Genomic DNA, 17800 nt, shown 5'->3' with positions numbered 1-17800 from the left:
CTAAGGAAAGAGGAGGCTTCGCCCTGCCAGATTTACGGATTTATTTTGAGGCAGCTGCCTTTTGCTGGTTGAAGGATTGGTTTAAATTAGACAATACTGATGTGTTGGACTTGGAAGGATTTGACAATGTGTTTGGTTGGCATGCATATCTTTGGTATGATAAGGTAAAGGCCCATAAAGGTTTTAAGAATCATATGCCGTATTTTTTGCTCCATAAGACACACTTTTTCCCTCCTGAAAAGTAAGGGGAAATACCTGTGCGTCTTATGGAGCGAATGGTGGTCCCTGGAGCTGAATTGCCCAGGGGCCAAAAGCAGATTGTGCTTTTTTTTTTTTTCAAAGAGAAAGGGGAGTGTTGAAAGGACCGCTCAGCAGCTGATCAGCAAGAGATCGGGAGAGAGATAAGAGTCCCTGCTCCCTTTCAGCCACGCCCTCCTTTGTTGAATGTGCTGCAGAGGGAGGTTGTTTGTTTCCCCAGGACATGTGACTGGCTGATTAGATTATCTGCAAACAGTAGAAATGGCTCCCTTTCCTTAAGATTTTTTCAGAAATGTGAGTTAAACCCCATAAAAATGGGGCTTTTCCTCTTTGCTTTTCCCCCTTTGCAAAAGGAGCTTTGCTTTTCCCCCTTTGCAAAAAAAGCTGAAAAACCTTTAGCTGATCCTAAAAAAAACAAAAAAACCAGGGCTTTTCCCTTTGCAAAAACAGCTGCAAAACTTTTAGCTGATTCTTAAAAAAACACAAAAAAAAACACCCAGGGCTTTTAGAGGAGGAAAACCAGAAAAATATTTTTTTCCTTGTTTCCTCCTCTAAAAATGAGGTGCGCCCTATGGTCCGGTGCGTCCAATGGCGCGAAAAATACGGTAGTCAGAAAGGCCCTTTTTCAGGTTTGGATTAGATACAAAGATTTATTGGAGAGAAAGACCCCTAGATGGATCTCACCTGTAGAGGCTAAGGCCTATAAAAGACCTAATATGCCTGCAAAATGGCCAAGATATGTAGATATATTGCAGCAAGAAGGTGAGACGTTTAAGCTGAAAAGTTATGATCAAATAGAAAAAGTCACCGACTGGCTACAGTATCGTCAAATTTATGAAATTTTTAGATTAGACAAAAAGATTGGTTTTCAAATAGAAAAATCAAAGCTGGAAACAGAGCTAATTGAACCGAACTCTAAAAACCTTTCCAGGATGTACAATTTGTTGCTAGAGTGGCATACGAAAGATGAACTGGTTAAATCTGTAATGATAGATTGGGCAAAATATGTGGGACATAATATTATGATGGATGACTGGGAGAGGTTGTGGAAGGAAGGTATCAAATTCACTGCTTGTAATGTATTAAGAGAAAACATTATGAAAATGATATATAGATGGTATTTGACACCAGTTAAGATAGCTAAGATATATCATGTCACAAGCAATATGTGTTGGAAATGTAAATCTGTGGAAGGTACCTTTTATCATATGTGGTGGACATACCCAAAGGTTAAGGCTTTCTGGGAGATGATTTACAATGAACTCAAGAAGGTAATGAAAATTACCTTTAGTAAGAAACCAGAGGCCTGTCTTTTGAGCATGACCAATCATGAGATACCCAGTCAGGATAGAGTGTTTTTTATGTATGCCACAACAGCTGCTAGAATCTTACTTGCAAGAAACTGGAAAGGCGAAGAGATCCCGACAGTGGAAGAATGGCAGATGAAGCTAATGGACTATATGGAACTCGCAGAACTGACCGCGAGACTCCGAGACCAGAGGGAGGAGAAGGTGCAACAGGATTGGAAGAAATTTAAGGACTATTTAAAAAATCGTGTAAAATTGGATATTTGAGCAGAATTAGCTTGGTGAATTGGCTTTAGCTAGTTGATGTTAGATAAAATTGTATACAAGAAGTATTGTTATGAATGATTTCAATGTTTAAGAATGTTTTAGGATAGGTTGTTTAAGTAATGAATTATATTTGAATAATTTATGTCCCAAAGACTATTAAGAAGAATGGTTAATGTTAAGAAAAAAGATACAAAGTTACTAAAGTATATCGATATTGAACGCAGTTGAGGGAGCGGGGGAAGTCCCCCTTTTGAAGAAGATAGAAACTAGAATTGAATAAGGATAGTTTATTGTTCATGTTTATGTAGGTAAGTTTTCTTTTATTCTTTGTCGTTTTTGTTTAAAGTGTTTATTATGTTTTTCTTTCTTATTGTTTATTGTTTATTTGTGTATGTATTGTGTTATTGTTGTTCAATGCAAAAATAATAAAATATCTTTTAAAAAAAAGAAAAGAAAGTGAACAATGAACAAAATTGTCAGTTCTACTGATTGCCATTGCAGTTCAAAATCACTGGTGACAATTTGGGTGTGAAGGATCCTGCACATTAATCCCAGCCATGTATGCATTTGTTTGCTGAATTCATATCCCACCCTTTCTCACAAACAATCCCAAAGTGATGCAAACAACAGTAACCACTAAATAGTAATGTTAACATTTTAAAAAGCTTTTACATCCCAAAATAATAAATCAACCCTAACCTCACCTCCTCATGAGTCCTCCCTACAAAAGACCTCTTGGACGAAGTCAGTGCCTTAAACTTACCAGAGTCAGCACCAGTTTTGATTGTGGATGAAGGGCACTCCAAAGCCAGACTACCACCACTGGAAAGGACTTCGCCTGTGTAGCTGAACAATGTACATTGTCCAGGGATGGAACCAGAGAAGAACTTAAAGCCCAGGCATGATAATACAGGGAGAGACGTTTCTTCATATACCTTGGTCCTAAGCTACTTAGGGCCTTACACACTATTACTAACACCAAAGAACATTGTGTTAAGATTAAGAATGTAAGAAGAATCTTGCTGGATCGGGTCAAAGGAGCACCAGGTCCAGCTTCCTGTTCTCACAGTGGCCAACCAGATGCTTAAGGAAACCCCTGAAGCAGAACCTGAGAAACTGAGAGCCAGTGTGGTGTAGTGGTTAAGAGTGGTATACTCGAAATCTGGGGAACTGGGTTCGTGTCTCCGCTCCTCCACATGCAGCTGCTGGGTGACCTTGGGCTAGTCACACTTCTCTGAAGTCTCTCAGCCCCACTCACCTCACAGAGTGTTTGTTGTGGGGGAGGAAGGGAAAGGAGAATGTTAGCCGCTTTGAGATTCCTTCGGGTAGTGAAAAGCGGGATATCAAATCCAAACTACTCCTCCTCCTCTTCTTCTTCATCTTCTTCTTCCTTCTTCTTCTCTCCTTAAAAACAGTTATTATGTAGTAGGCTAAGCCAGTCAAGAGTCTGGCAGCACCGTTCTGCACCAGCTGCAACTTCTGAATAATCTTCAAGGGCAGCCCCACCACAGTGCCTTACAGTAATCTAACCAGGTTACGGGCACAAGGAACCCTATGGCCTCTGTGTACTGTACTGTATATGTATTTATGTGTACAGTATATGTATTAGCGCCTTCTTCTCCCATGAAACTGATTTGCATGCTTTCTTTTAACCTAGCAGAGGCCAAAGAAAGTACTGTGCCAAATATACCGGTAGCTAGTTTGGAAATGAAAAGGTTGCCACCAATACTAGTCCCACTCAGAGATAATGGACATTACTAACTTAGGTTCAGTAATTTCTACTCTCAGAAGGACTAGCATTGGCTATAACCCAAAACATTTTGCATGGGCCTTAGTGTTATTTTACTTTTAACCCAACTTGCCAATAGTGACTAGTACAAGCATTAAAAAGAAAGATCAACAGTACATCCCTCAGCATGTTTACTTGTGCCTAGTTTAATCACTATACCACCTAGACTTGCTGTCTTTTATGAAAATTTCCAACTGTGATATCAGTACATTCACCCTAGGGAATAGATGCCTGGCTTTCTTGTTCTGTTCTGCTCTGTTCCTTTTCCTGTACTGAAGTTCAGGGTGATTTTTTTGTGTAGTTTCTTTCTTAATGTTGACTAATGTCTTTCTTCTCTTTCCCACTTCCTCCTTTGATGGCACACGGATGTCATAGAATTGCTAAAGAAACTTCAGCCACTAAAGTATTTCTGGGTCTGTGTGCTACTTCACAGATTTTATCTCTCAGCTTGAATGCACATGGTCCACAAGGCAATGCATTGGCCCTTTTATTTTTATTTTATTTTTTAAGATTTGGTTTTTTTTTTACTCTCCCTATCACACCCGCTATGTCCTCACCCCTTCTAGTTAATGTTTGGCTTGTGATCATGTGCATGATATCTGATCCCGTTTCACTTTTTAAATCGGTGAAAAGCAATCCAGTTTCAAATTCACTTTCAAGTTGCATTGCCCTTCCTCTATTCGACAAATCATGCTATTGCTTTTAAACTTTTGATTAATAGCTAGATTTGCCACCTTTTTTTTACTGACCCTGCTCCTGTGCTGTTAACAGCAATCTAGCACACAGAAACTGGTTTTGTGTAGCATTTCCCTACTACATCCACTTCCAGGAGAAAAGTACCCACAAAATGCTTCCTGTGCCCACTTATTTATTTGTGTCTGGCTGCTGCTAAAGACACAAGGAGCAGGACTAATTAAATGATAATTTTTTAAGCGTCAACCTTAAAAAACATTTTTTAAGAGCCAACCTCCCCTCCCCCTTTTCACATCTTCTTTTACACTGCGCACTTACAATGTTTTATATAAGGGGTCAAGCTAATAAATATTGCCAGTGTCATACTGGCGGTTGGAGGATGGATGGCGGCTAACAGATTGAGGTTGAATCCTGACAAGACAGAAGTACTGTTTTTGGGGGACAGGAGGAGGGCAGGTGTGGAGGATTCCCTGGTCCTGAATGGGGTAACTGTGCCCCTGAAGGACCAGGTGCGCAGCCTGGGAGTCATTTTGGACTCACAGCTGTCCATGGAGGTGCAGGTTAATTCTGTGTCCAGGGCAGCTGTCTACCAGCTCCATCTGGTACGCAGGCTGAGACCCTACCTGCCCGCGGACTGTCTCACCAGAGTGGTGCATGCTCTGGTTATCTCCCGCTTGGACTACTGCAATGCGCTCTATGTGGGGCTACCTTTGAAGGTGACCCGGAAACTGCAATTAATCCAGAATGCGACAGCTAGACTGGTGACTGGGAGTGGCCGCCGGGACCACATAACACCGGTCCTGAGAGATCTACATTGGCTCCCAGTACGTTTCTGAGCACAATTCAAAGTGTTGGTGCTGACCTTTAAAGCCCTAAACGGCCTCGGTCCTGTATACCTGAAGGAGCGTCTCCACCCCCATCGTTCAGCCCGGACACTGAGATCCAGTGCCGAGGGCCTTCTGGCGGTTCCCTCACTGCGAGAAGCAAAGCTACAGGGAACCAGGCAGAGGGCCTTCTCGGTAGTGGCGCCCGCCCTGTGGAACGCCCTCCCATCACAGGTCAAGGAGATAAACAACTACCTGACATTCAGAAAATACCTGAAGGCAGCCCTTTTCAGGGAAGTTTTTAACGTGTGATATTTTTGTATCTGATTTTTGTTGGCAGCCGCCCAGAGTAGGCTGGGGAAATCCAGCCAGATGGGTGGGGTACAAATAATGAATATTATTATTATTATTATTATTGTTATTGTTATTGTTATTGTTATTGTTATTATTATTATTATTATACAACAGAGGCAGTGATACAACATAGTGTAGTAATCAGAGTGCTTGTCAAAGGTGGTGAAAACCCCAGTTCAAATCCCCACTCAGCCGGGACATTTTGGACTTTGTATTCATATCATACAGTTAAAGCACACAAGCTCCCTAAATAACCCTGGGAACTGTAGCTTACCCCTCACAGAGCTACAATTCCCAGCACCCTTAAGCAAAGCGAGGAGAAAACCTGGTATGGGTGCTGAAACTGTTATGTTAGCACTGGTCAAAAAATCATTTTGGATAGTCTTAGAACAGGAGTGGCAATTGGATTTGTCATGGTGAGCACCTGAACTTCAGAATCTGCACACATTTAAAGCACGTTGATACCATTTTAAACTGTCATGGATTTCCCCAAATAATCCTGGGAGCTGTTGTTGGTTAAGGATGCTGAGAGTTGTTAGGAGACCTCACAAAGCCACAATTCTCAGAGGGGTCTAACTGCCAATCCCGCTTCCCAGGGAACTCTGGATTCAGACCAATATAACGCCTCCCTCTTCCCAAGTCTCCTGAATTACAAATATTCAGTGTTTTGCTATTCCAATTTAATCAATATTTCCACCGTACAAGATAGAATATCAGTTCTTGCCTTCCCTCAAATGTTCCCCTTTCCTCAAATGCATCCCTAAAGGGTTGTCTTCTGAGCAAGAAACATATGGAAGCCGTATACCACACCTCAAGCTGATGAAGTCACTATCCGATTATGAGCATTTAGGCTGGGAATGAAAGACATGGTTGACAAGAGAATTACTCATGAAGTCTTCCCTTTTAATAAGCTGGTGTGGGATGCTGTACAGAGGCCTTGGCATCAGCATCACTGATCATTTTTGAACTGGAGGAGGCCATTTTCTCTCATCTCATCTCCTCTCTCTCCCATATCTTCTTTTTCTTTCTTTTTTTTTTTTTTTGGTAGAACGCTTTCTCTCAGGGAAAGGGTGGGGGAAGCCGATAGAAACGATATGAGATTATATGCTTCTCCTTTCATGGGTCACCTCTACAATATGGAAACTGAAGTGGGGTGGTTTTTTTTGGGGGGGGGGAGGCTAATTAGATCCATTTTCCTCCAATGGAGAAGAGAGACCCAGCTGATAAGTGTGAAATTATAAGCTTTTCCCTGCAATGTTTCATAGCAAAATTGACAGATTGAGAAGTCCTATTTATTATCATTATTATTTAAAGCCTTTTGACCCTAAAGGTTAACCACAAAAGGCTCACAGAATGACTAACGTGTGATTAGTAAAAACAAAACAGTCCCTACACCTCAGGGTTACTGTCTGAAAAGGGGGGGGGGAGCTTTCACACTTGTGGGATCTACTTCATTATTTCTTCTACTAGGGTCCTGAGGTCCACTGACAGTTCCAGGTGCAAATAGTGGCTCAGCTGGGTGGGTGTTGTTGTTGTTCCACTTTATATTTCAACAGAAATCTCTAAGTGATTCACATCTCCAGTCAATAATAAACTATACTACTGTTAATTATTATTTCCACATTTCAAGTAATGTAATTTAAGCAATAGTACCTCAAAACAATGTGCAAAAGTAAAGTAATGCTACATCAGTAAAATAAACGATGCCACAAGAAAATCATGGACAAAACATCAAAAACACACCATGATAACACAGCATCAAAATGCAATCTTGAAAAAAATAAACATCACCTAACAAAAAGGTGTCACATGTAGTATCACCACAATCATTCACATGACACAATCTAAGCACACAACCCCCACACGCCCAGTGTCTAAGAATGAGGGGGCCGGGGGCCTTTGTACACATGCCCAGTCCAGGAATTTGCAATCAGTACCAGAACAAAACTCCCTAGTCCTTCTACATGAACAGCTCCTCCTGGTTTATCTTTCCCATCCGCACCCACACCACTAGTTTTCAGGATGTGTGTGTGTGAGAGAGTAGTTTATATTCAACATTTGGGAGTCAGAAGCCGTTACCTATTTATTTCAAAACGTACCAGTAGATCCTGATCTAAAAGACATGAAACAAAAGTAGAAAATGAATGGGGAGAGGAAACAAACTCAGGCATCATCCATTCTTTAAAAAGTCACACGGGGATACTTCTGGTTTGCTCTTTTTAAATGACACACAATGTACCGAGGCCGGGATCTAGTTATTGAACCATCTCATCTGCCCAGTTTTATATGCTGCCTTGTTCTTCCCTGTAGTCTCTCCTTAGTCCTTTCAAAGGTTATTCCTTCTGCTGGGCTGGCTCCAGGAAGATTCGGAGAGATCAGATTTCTTTGTTCTAGCCCAACAGTTCAGAGAAGTGAAACGGCCTCCCCCATGAAGGGATGTAAATGCAATTTAGTGAGAAGTTGTAAAACAGGCCAGGCGGGTTTCAGCTTCAAGCCTGGAGAGTTTAGCTTTATTTACTTTACAGCTTTCCTCTGCTGCTGGTTATACTAGAGTGACTTCATTAAGTGAAGGTAGTTACTTAATCACGCAACCCATACTTGTCAGTGTCCTTTTCAGCTTCTTCCTGCCATATCTTTTATTCAAAGTGCTGAGCCTGTTCCCTCCCAAACAGTGATATTGCTCTACCTGCCATTTTAAATGAATAAAATGCCTATTTGATCCCCCAGCAGAGTCTATGCTTTAGATTGAAATGAGGCTGAATTGGAAGAGAACCTGGGAACAGAGGAAGCTTTCTTATACCAAGACAGACCACTGGTCCATCCAGTATTGGCTAATGTTGTCTACACTGACTGGCAGACACTCTCCAGGTTTTCAGGAAGGGAACATTCCCAACCTTACCTGGAAATGCTGGGGATTCAATGCAGGACCACAATAATGATGATGATGATGATGATGATGATGATTATTATTATTATTAAATTATTTATTTATTTATTTATTTATTTATTTATTTATTTATTTATTATTACCCAGCCACTCTGAGTGCCTCCAAAACAGATGCTCTACCATTGAGCAACATAGGAGAAAATAATAAAACTATCCTAATACCAGAGGTCAAGGTGAACAGTTTGTTACTTCACAGAAGTTCTTAAATGACAAGATGCAAAAAGCCAGAAGCAAATGATCTCCAATGTGGATGATTAAATCAACAGTCAGCTTAGATGCTTCACGTTTTGGGTCTATCTCCCTGCCCTTACTCAACATATGGCCCTCAAAAGATTTTCCAGAAGCAAATGTGGTTCTTATGATGCAAAATTATGTCTATCCCTGTTCTGGCATAGCACATATTCATAGACCTTCATTAATTAAATCACTCTCTCTTTGCCTTGGACAAAACACACTCTCTCTATCTCTCTCTCTGCTTATTGAAGGGTTATTGTGAGACTAAACTGCTCTGATTTCCTTTGAGGAAGGGCATAATAAACAGATAATGACTGATGCCTCATGCTCCAAACTCTTGGCAGATATTTCTCAAGACTTGCCGTTTTTCCACCGTTGTACCAGTTCTGCTGAGCAAACCAGTTACACAGAAAGCTGCAAAGTTGTGGTTCTATTTTCCAGAGAATAGGTAAAGCTGTTTTGTTAGGGGTGTAGCAAACCTGAGCAGCTGACCCTCTCTCTCTATTTTTTGCTGTATTTCTGGAATTTGTCTGAACTTTGTAAATGTTACCAAAAATATACAAATCAGAACAATGTGTGTGTGCGCTTTGCCTAGAGAAATGCAGTGACAGCCTATATTGTGTGATGATCACTGATTGAGTCAGAGAAGGAATATCTCCATGGGAACAGATGCATCCCTCATTTTCAGCAGTCACAATCCACAGTCCTGCCTATAATTTGTTTACTACATGAAGTGTGCTGAAGGAACACAGCAAGAGCTTTCTATACTTATTCCCTGGTATATAATCTTCTCCTGGATTTTAAACAAACCTTAATAGTTTCTGCTTTCAACAAGCAGGGGAAAACCAGGATGCAACAAACATTTTATTATTTATTCATTCAAGGGTGGGGTGGGGGGTTATTAAACATCATTTAAAGATGATGGATTACCTTGGTGGGCAGGGTGGGTGGGGAAGATCGCACCATTGTTCCACACTTTAAAATATATGCAGTTCCTAGTTCCAGTAAATCCCACTGAATTTGGTAATGCTACCTGTGAGTCATTATTTATAGACTTGGGCGGTGCAGGAGATGGAGGTGATCCAATCAAGATCACAGCCCAGGTTGGGAGATCAATGCCTAAGTATTAAAACTCGGATCTTATGTAGACCAGCTGCTTATAATGTCTGTGTGGAATGTTGCTCATCAAGTACGTGAACACTGCAGCTATTGTACCCTAAGCAGGCCGACTGAACCCTAGATAATCGGCATGTAACCTTCTCTATTAATAGTGCAGACAGATATGTGAATTAGCTGAATGCCACGGACATATGCCATGCATTAACTCAAAGGCCTTACAATCCTCATAACAACTCGGGTAACGATTATGCCAGTAATTATTCTTTAGAACTTGATAACATCAGAGGAGTAAAAGAACAGGGTGGGGGAGGGAGATCAATAAATGATTTGTCGAGCCGATGAATAATCAGCCACATAATAACAAGCTGTTTAAGGTTGAACTTTGTGGGTTATTTGGCCTCTAAAACGTATAGGTTTTGATATTTAACAGCTGCTGGTCTGCACTTATTTTTCTCTATTTCAACTCAGCAACACCCTACTAAAGAAAACACAACCTGAATCATAAACCTGCCGTGATTTGCATTTCAGCACAATTTGTTAAAATATCTTGCCTGGCGTTTCCTGGAACTCAGCAGATGCTGGATCACAGCGGTTGAAGTAATATTGGTGGTTGTAATAGTAGATAATTACTGGTAGAAGTATTAGTATTGGATGCAGTTGTTCTGATCTTATTCAGAAAGTCTTTCAGCAAAATAAGATGGTGTGGAGGACCTATGGTAGTCATCACCCAGGAATCCCCCCCCCATGCTATATTTTTATAATTTCCATATTATTAAGTTATTTAGACCTTTTCTTACTATGTAAAATATAAGCATTGTACAGAAAACTAAAGCAACAACAGATGGCTTAACAAATGTTACAAAAATACAGTTACATGCACAAATGCTGAATGAAAACCAATTACTGATAAATATAAACCAATATCAGTTCCTTCTCTTTCTTTCACTGTCCCATCTTAGCCTCCTGGCTCTCACCCAAGACTCTGCCCATTGACCCTGGTTCTTACAAACTTACAGACTATCCCCAAAAGAGGAGGGTTCCTGAAAACTGCTGGCATCACCTTAGCCCACAGGTAGGCAAACTAAGGCCCAGGGGCCAGATCCAGCCCAATTGCCTTCTCAATCCGGCCCGCGGACGGTCCGAGATTCATTGTGTTTTACGTGAGTAGAATGTGTGCTTTTATTTCAAATGCATCCCTGGGTTTTTTATGGGGCCTGCCTGGTGTTTTTACATGAGTAGAATGTGTGCTTTTATTTAAAATACATCTCTGGATTATTTGTGGGGCATAGGAATTCGTTTGTTTTTTTAAAAAAATTCAAAATACAGTCTCCCACAAGGTCTGAGGGGCAGTGGACCAGCCCCCTGTTGAAAAAGTTTGCTGACCCCTGCCTTAGCTTCTCCCTCAATCCTCCGCTCCGGGCTACAAGGTCTGGTAAGTTTCCCAGGGGGTTCCAAGGACAGCAGATAGGGCATAAGAAGCGACCTTATACCAAGTCAGACTACTGGCTCATCTAGCTCAGTACTGTCCACACTGACTAGCAGCAGGTTTCCAGGGTAGGCAGGACATTCTTCCAGTCCTTCCTGGAAGTGCCGATGATGGAACCTGGGACCTTCTGCATCCAAAGAAGATGCTCCACCTCTGAGATATGGTCCTTCCCCTCCAATCACAGCTGTTCTACCCACTTCTCCTCCAGCTGCTATTTAAATATACAGTGATGCATTCCATTGGATTTTTAGATATGCCTGAAATATATCTGAAATTATATAAATATAGATGACTATGTATCGTTAATATCATCCACCACCATACTGGAAACCCTCTCTAAAAAAACATGTAAATGCATAATGTTGGACCCACTGCTAGTCCTCCACAGAACAGACCAACTGTAGACATGGCTAAGGTTCATTAATTTCAATGTGTTTACTCTGTATAGGATTAGATAGAACCCTATATATTCTCCACTATATAAAAGGTAAAGGGACCCCTAACCAGTTCCAGTTGTGTCCGACTCTGGGGTTGCGGCGCTCATCTCGTGTTACTGGCCGAGGGAGCCGGTGTACAGCTTCGGGGTCATGTGGCCAGCATGACTAAGCCGCTTCTGGTGAACCAGAGCAGTGCACAGAAACGGCATTTACCTTCCCACTGGAGCGGTACCTATTTACTTGCACTTCGACATGTTTTTGAACTGCTAGGTGGGCAGGAGCTGGGACCGAGCAATGGGAGCTCACCCTGTCGCGGGAATTCGAACCGCCGACCTTCTGATCGGCAAGCCCTAGGCTCTGTGGTTTCTCCACTATATAAGACCCTATAAATACTACTACACAGTATTAGTATGATGAATACCAATAAATAATAAATTTCATCCCCCAAAGGTGTGCTCCTCCATTGTCTCCCAAGACAGAAGGATGTGAATAATAGAAAATATTTGTAAATCTATAAATATCCTACAAAAGCTTATGAAAGCATTTTGTTTTTATTTTGTTATAATAACATGAAATCTACCCCAATGCCACCAATCTCCTGATTCTCACTCTTTTTGATATAGAAATTAGATGCCCAGGTGTGTCATACATGAACTTCACACGTGTGAAGAACAATCCTGGCTATTCCTGCCTCGCCAAGGCCCTCAAAACTAGGCCTAAGTCATACAGAGTTGTCCCCACTCTCAGCAAAGCAGCAAGAAAACATTGAGCTAACCCCAGTTGGCTAAGCATTTGGCTGAACTCTCTTTAGGACAACTGAGGAATGTCTTGCTTATTTTGCAAAACAACAGGAGCTACTTTATCTTTCTTGGATAAGGCTTCATTCCCCCCACCTCCAAAGGAAAGAAGAAGTTATTCTTGTACAGTACAATGTATGACTCAACTTCTGGTCCTTTTGGAAAGACAGCGACATTACAACACTGGAAGAGGAAAGAAATGTTCAGATTCAGAGAACTCAAGCCCTGGAAGCAGAGCAAAGGTCGGAAGTAAGCAGCAAACTGGAGAAGTGGCCAAACCTGTTTGGGAGGGTGTTAGGCAGCCTGACAGTCAGTCAGTAGCACAGAACAAACTGACCTGGAATACCAAAAGTACAAAAAAAGAGGAAATCAATAAAATATTGCATGCTGGAGGTGGGGTGCGGACACCAAAAAAGCCATCTAAATCCCCAGCAACATTACCATGTACCGGTAGTTTTATTTGCAAGTTATGTGCAAATACTAAAATTTTGGAACTTTCTTTTGAAGCTTTCTGTGAGCATGCCTTTTCTTTCAAAGAGTGCAAAACAGGGTGTATGCCTTATTCGTCCTTAATCATGATGGATGATATTTTTAGCGCTAAAACGGAAGGTATTACAATTTGACCTGACAAGTCGGACCTGCAACAAAATGTTGCAGCATGGACTGCTCCAATTGGGTGTCTCATTCAGCCAGCCATGCCCTCCACCAGGAGACACTTCATTCCATTTCACCTTCGTTCCATTCCTTGTCTGTGAGCTATCTGGTTCTGGATACCTAACCATCTACACTCACCCCTGAATTTCAGAATTAGAAGGAATTTTTGCTGCATATCTGTGCGTTGTATCAGCAAAAGGAATGAAACTCTCCTCTGACCACGTATCACTTCCCTATAGTCTTTCATCTCCAAACTAGAAATTCATCGACTTCTGACAGTTGAGTTCAGATGAGAAGGAAAACACCTGAAGGAATATGTCAAAGATAGATGGGGTGGGAGGTTCTGCATCCCTCTTCTTTTTACTTGCTTACAGGAAATCTTCTGGATGCTCCACATCCTGCACCTACTTCAGGTGCGCTTGGTGAGTATACAGCAGGGGTCAGCAAACCTTTTCAGGAGGGGGCCGGTCCACTGTCCCTCAGACCTTCGGGGGGGCCAGACCCCCCTCTCCTGAAAGGATACACCCACCGCTGCCACTCACACCGCTGCCGCCTCGTCTTCAGCAGCGTCGTCATCCTCTGCCTTGGCCAGGGGTCCACGGGGCGCAGAGCCCATGTCACTGGCCTGGGCAGTGGAGGCAGCCTCCCCGCTGCCGCTTCCTCCAGCTTGGCTCTTGGCCATACGCGGCCGCCTGAGCGGGAAGGAAGGGACATCGCACAGAGGTGTCCAAAGCCGTGCCAGCATTGCAGAAGTCAGACGCCGCACCGGTTTAGCGCAGGGGCTGACTGAGCGGGCGGCAGGGTCCGCAGGCCGGATTTATGAGCCCGGTGGGCTGCATCTGGCCCCCGGGCCATAGTTTGCTGGCCCCTGGTATACAGTGTAGGCTCCCTCAGACAATTCATGATTAGATTTTAACCACTTGGCCCCCAGTCTTACAAAAGTTGGCTAAAACTCTTTATGAATACATATGCTTTTGCTGGGTGTGTCGTTGTTGTTGTTGTTGCTGCTGCGCTCTCTCTCTCTCTCTCTCTCTCTCTCTCTCTCACACACACACACACTATTACTGTTTTACCATTCTTCTGTGCTGCTTTGGGTGTGTTTGGAACTGTCTGTCTCCTCCAAGGGTCTTCTGCTGGTTTCCTCACTGCAAGAAGCAAAGTTACAGGCAGAGTGCCTTCTCAGTAGTGGCGCCCTCCCTGTGGAATGCCCTCCCTTCAGATGCCAAGGAGATAAAGAATTATACAACTTTTAGAAGACGTCTGAAGGCAGCCCTGTATCGGGATGTTTTTAACACTTGATGCTTTTATTATGTTTTTAGATATGCTGTAAGCCACCCAGAGTGGCTGGAGAAGCCCAGCCAGATGGGTGAGGTTAATAATAATAATAAAATAATAATAATAATAATAATAATAATAATAATAATATGCAGTAGTACCTCTGGTTACGAACGGGATCAGTTCCGGAGCCCCATTCGTAACCTGCGACATCTGTATCATGAAGTGCTGCGTCTGCGCATGTGCGCGACGCGATTCGACGCTTCTGCGCATGCACATGACATCACTGCACGCTTCTGTGCATGTGCGACGTGGCGTACCCAAAAGTAACCCATTCTGTTATTTCCAGGTCGTCGTGGTGCATATCCCAAATGTACGCATCCCGCAGCGTACGTAACATGAGGTATGACTAATAAATAATAATTATAATAATAATTATATCATCTAGCTATATATATATAGATCAGTTGGTTAGAGCATGGTGCTGATAATACCAAGGTTGCAGGTTCGATGCTCATATGGAACAGCTGCATATTCGTGCATTGCTGGGGGTTGAACTAGATGATCCTCAGGGTCCCTTCCAACTGTATGATTCTGTCACCCAGAGCAGCACAATACATTTTGCCACCTGAACTAGTCACCCTTTGGCTTACATTTTCTTTTTCTTCTGCCAGCAGCAATGTTCTCCACCTCTTCCCTCGCAGTCTTGCTTATGAAGGACTAGAGATCCTGCTGTCAGCCATACCTAAAATTACCGGTAAGCAGGTAGTTAGTGATTGAAAGATGTGTGAAACTGACCTTAGTAATCTTGAATGGTTTTATTGCATTTAATGTGTTTATTTTTACTGTAAGATGCTTTGAGTTTATTTTGTAAAAGGAAAGCCGGTATGCTCAAGCTGAATGGGGAGGGTCTGTACTTCAAAAGAGTTTCTGGGGAGCTGCAGCAAGAGAAGGCTGTTGCTGCGAAGCTCTCCTTGTGGCCTTTTCTAGAAGCATCTCCTAGGCCACTGTGGGAAACAGGCTTTTATCATTAGTTCATATTGACCTTTAGTCTGATCCAACGGTGCTCTTCTTATGCAACCATTTGTAAACCACTCTGAACTGCTTGGGAGAAGAGTGGGCTATAATTATAACAAATACATACTCTTGCTTTCTCGTAGGCATCTGGAACGGCTGCATGAAGGGACAGGCAATTGCTCAGAAGCCAAGCATCTTTTAAAGCTAGGTTGGGTAGAAGTAGGTAGATCAGATGCTATGATTGCTGGCTATAAGGCAAGACTTTTCGCTTTCCAATTGCTTAATAACAATGACAATGAAGACCAGCACTAGCACTATGTTTGTTCTGCCATGACTTGGGCAAACAGCCACCGATGTAGGTTTCTAGGCATGTGTTAACATGGCAAAAGCATGTGCTCGTCACATAGCCTGTATCACTTTTTAAAGTTACAGGTGGGTAGCCGTGTTGGTCTGCCATAGTCAAAACAAAATCGAAAATTCTTTCTAGTAGCACCTTAGAGACCAACTGAGTTTGTTCCAAGTATGAGCTTTCGTGTGCATGCACACTTCTTCAGATACGGTATCTGAAGAAGTGTGCATGCACACGAAAGCTCATACTTGGAACAAACTCAGTTGGTCTCTAAGGTGCTACTAGAAAGAATTTTCGATTTTGTTTTCACTTTTTAAACTTGGCAATAAAAAGATACTTTGATGACTGGAAATAAGATTATCCAGTTTGAAGAGGAAATGGGTTGCTCAATTGTGGGTTTTTGTTTTGTTGTTTGGATCACTTACCTAAGCCCTCTGAAAATACATCACCATGTGTAATCAGTCCGATGTTTTGCAAGACATATTTTCTGCATATACTCATTTCTCTCTGGCACGTGCTGGTGAACATGGTCTGTATGAGGGTGCAGTCCTAACCATGTCTACTCAGAAATCCCATTGAATTCAATGGAACTTACTCCCAGGTAAGTGGAATTCTTTACCCAGAAACCCCCTTGAAGTCAATACATTTACTTTTGAGTAGAGAGGTACAAGATTGCATTGTTAAGAACATATGAAAATTATGCATGTGTGTATACTTAAATCTTCTTTAAGGGAGTGAGATACAATTTGTATTTCTGAAGATTACCAGCTCTTTCCCCCTTTGAGGGGGAAAACCATAGCTCAGTGGTAGAGCATCTGTATTGCATGTACAAGGTCCCAGGGTAGGGCTGAGCAAGAACTCTGTGTTCTTGCTCAGATGCCAAAGCACTACTGCCAGTCAGTGTAGACAATACTTAACTAAATGGACCAGTGGTCTGACTCAGTATTCCTATGCTTCTATGAAAGGCTCCCACCCTCCAACACTCAATTTTGCATGAGTCAGTTCAATTTGCATGAGTCAATCAATTTGCATGAATCAATTTGTATGCTGATGGTAAGACAGATGTGTGTATCCATTTTACATTTTCTGATTCTAACTGTTTCTGGTTTAATTGTTTTTAAAGTCTCTTCTAGCCTTTGGGGGTGGGTAAAAAAAAGTAACCAAGAACTAAGTTACAAAATGAAATTCCTGAACATATATATATGGGTTTTTAGCATTCTGTATTGTTAACTGCAAGAATGCAGGCAAATGGTTTCGAGAATCCCAACAAGCAAAGTCAAATTCAAATTTTGTGTTATTCCAAAACAATACTTCACACAGTCTGCAACATAAGCAAAACGACCACTTGCAACCAGTAGAAATTAGGACCAACTTCTTTAAAAAACCTTCCTCTCAAAAAAAAAAAAGTTCCAATTGATTTATTATTTACCAGGATAATTTATATACTGCTTATATTTAAACAAAACTCTTAAGCAGCTTACAATATAGGGTAATGCATCTTAAACAACTAATTTTAAAATAAACACCAGAAAAATTCTACATTCTACAACACAATTAACCACTAAACAGGGCATCCTCTTTGATACCAAAATAAACACTAGACATAAAAACCAGCAACAAAAATAAAAGGGAAATTCATAATGAACACAGTTAGCAAGTGAAGTGTCACAAATGAAAATAAAATAAGAAGTAGAAAATTCAACCTTCCATGATAGACAATCACTTCCCAACCGTCATAGGTCAATCAATCATACCATTAAACAAATCAGACCAATTAAATTTGCAACCCTCTATGCAGCAGTAAACACAATGTAATCTAACTGCAGCTGGATTGTGGCCATAGGCTGAGGTCCTTGACCATAAGATACTTGGCCACAGGCCTGGTTTGATAGCTTTTCCAGGTTCACTAATCAAATGCAACATTTTAAACATGAAACTCAAAATTTAAAGTTTCATTCCGAAACTCAGCTGCTTTATGGATATGTATCTACTT

The sequence above is a fragment of the Lacerta agilis genome, chromosome 6 (genome assembly GCF_009819535.1).
Source record: "Lacerta agilis isolate rLacAgi1 chromosome 6, rLacAgi1.pri, whole genome shotgun sequence".
In the NCBI taxonomy this organism is placed as follows: Eukaryota; Metazoa; Chordata; class Lepidosauria; order Squamata; family Lacertidae; genus Lacerta; species Lacerta agilis.
This window is presented reverse-complemented; position numbering follows the sequence as displayed.